Raw genomic sequence first — 2,554 nt, 5'->3', positions numbered from 1 at the left:
GGATTAACAAAAATGTTAGATGGTGGAGAAGGAGTGGTACCATTTTGTAGATACTCTTGACCCTTTCATAGGGCATATACTACATTACACTGGTTAGAGAGCCCTTGGTGTTGTTGACTCTATACAACATTCAGCAGAGGAGCAGGTAGCCCTTGTGGAATCAGCACCTGATGTCTGGGATTCGGCTCTGGCTGACTAGGTAGTTTTTCTTTCTCCTTCTCATAAATGATTGTGATAAGTTGGGTGAATTGCTTCTCCACATTATTATGACTTCTCATGAGAAGGACTATGCTTTTCTCTAGCTCACTAATTCTTACCACCTCTCCAATGGATGTAAACACTGGGGGGTGTTGATAAGGTGCTTGGAGAGGGGGCCTAGCAAAATTTGGCTGAGGGCCTAGATTAGGCCGAGGGAAAGAATTAGGTGGTGGTGTAAAATTGAGCATCTGGGGACTAGGTTGCCCTTGATTGTGAAAGTTGGATGGGCCTCCTTGATTCCCTTGGCTCCATAAAAATTAGGGTGATTTCTCCACCCTAGATTGTAAGTGTTGTTAAACAGGTTGTTCGGATAAAGAGCATTAACACTTTCATTACTCCCAGAAATGTTGGAGCATTCTTCCATTACATGTCTAGGGAAGTGATACCAATTGCATATAAAGACCTGATTTTGGACTTGGTGGACTGGGGCATGTGCTTTAGGGACAAGTGCTTCTATTCTCTTAATGAGGCTATCTAAATAGGCCTCTTTAGCTACTTCCCATCGACATAATACCCTTTAGCTCCTATAGTTCTCTCACTTTCCCAAGTAGACTCCCATTCTTTTGTCTTTTCAACTAGGTCAACCAAAAAGTTCAAAGCTTTGTTTTTGTCCGCATAGGCTGTGAAGCCTGTAGGACATATAGACTCTAACATCTGCTTGGTATGGTAGTCTATCCATTCATTAATTATTTAGTAAAGATGTCATTTGTCAATACCATAGTGGGGAAACTCTTTGGAGAAGGTCTTGAAACCTTTCCATGAGTTTGAAAAATAACTCTTGAGGTTTTTGTCGGAACTGCATGATCTCACTTTTGAGTTTGTTTGTTTTATGCAAAGGAAAAAAAATTTCTTAAGAACGCTACCTTAAACTAATTCCATGTGGTAATGGAATTAGTTGGCAGCCCATATAGCCATCTTTTTGCTCCATCCGTTAGCGAAAAGATAATGTATATAAGTTTAACAGTATCATCACTGAGCTATTATATCTTAATGAGGACACAAACCTCCTCAAATTCTCTTAGAAACAAATAAGCATCATCGGATGATAGCCCATGGAAGTGGGGTAACATAGTAATGAATTGCGTTTTAAGCTCATAGTTATTCCCCGTGGCAGCTGGTAATATAATGCAAGAAGGTCGGGCTATCCCGGCTGGGTAGAATCTATCCTTTAAAGTAGGTTTAAGTTGTTCTGTCATTCTTAAAATATGTACTCTTACTAAACAATGGTAGAATCACGGGTCCACATACTCATGCACTAACCACCTAAGGAAAAATTGTGGTCTCTAAAAAGTTAATTAATTACAACTAAAATAGATGGTAAAAATTGGTCAATTGATATGACCCCTCAATAATTTAAATAATGAGTCCAAAGCTGTAAGGTTACCCATAGGTTGACAGCTAGGGATCTATATAGTCTTCGAATCCACCTATAATCGAATCCTAGGGATTCTGCAGTAGAGTGGGGACTACTATATGTTTATATTTCCACTCTTGGTAAGAGCTTGAATTATTGGAATGAAAGAAAAAGAAAAAGAATTATTTTATGGATTTCTTTTTTTGTTAGTGATTACCGACAGGGATCTGGGGTTTCACTCTTTTCTCTCTCTCTCTCTCTCTCTCTCTCTCTCTCTCTCTCTCTCTCTCTCTCTTTTGAAAAGCACTTCAACTAACCTAAAGTAAGAAAAATAAATTGACTATATCTCCCCAGCAGTGGTGCCCAAAACTTGTTTGAGTTTAAAAATATGTTACCACAAGCTTATGGTATCTTGTAGCCAACGGGTTGATCACAAGGAGATTAGTCACTCTATCTTACCTACTCTAAGTACGGCGAGAGTGAACAAGGGGTGGTTGATTTTAGATTATGGTCCTAGAATATACATATAAACAAAAGAAAATGACCTATACATTTAACATCTAAATTAAACAGTTCTAACGCCGGATTACTTTAATTAGAAAAGTAAAATAAACGCTGAAAATAACAACTAAGAAAAATCTGCAAATAATAAATCTAAACTAACAAATAAAAAAACTAAAGTAAAAAGCAAGTAAGTAAAAAAAAATTCTCAATACATCGGCCGAATTTCCAGGAGAGGCACTACTGTAGGCATCACCTTCAATTATAGCACATATGTAAATAAGAACACAAGGAAAAATAAATAAAATAAAAATCCTATTTCCATTACTTGTATTTAAATAAAATTTTTAATTCTACTAATAAACTTTGTCATACCTTGATTATGTGTAAGATGGATCGAAACTTAATTGATTTGGAGTGATAGTATTGGAACAAAATTAC

At 36.8% G+C, this 2,554-nt stretch overlaps 1 non-coding gene across 1 annotated transcript; it reads left to right on the top strand.

Moving 5' to 3' along the window:
* Positions 1-970: 970 nt before the first annotated feature.
* Positions 971-1,078, top strand: LOC122080467. Its single transcript, XR_006140761.1, has one exon. It is a non-coding gene; the product is annotated as a small nucleolar RNA R71 (small nucleolar RNA).
* Positions 1,079-2,554: the final 1,476 nt, after the last annotated feature.

The sequence above is a fragment of the Macadamia integrifolia genome, chromosome 5, assembly GCF_013358625.1.
Source record: "Macadamia integrifolia cultivar HAES 741 chromosome 5, SCU_Mint_v3, whole genome shotgun sequence".
Classification (NCBI taxonomy): Eukaryota; Viridiplantae; Streptophyta; class Magnoliopsida; order Proteales; family Proteaceae; genus Macadamia; species Macadamia integrifolia.
The sequence above is the reverse complement of the archived record's forward strand: the minus strand, read 5'-3'. Positions and strand labels throughout refer to the sequence as shown.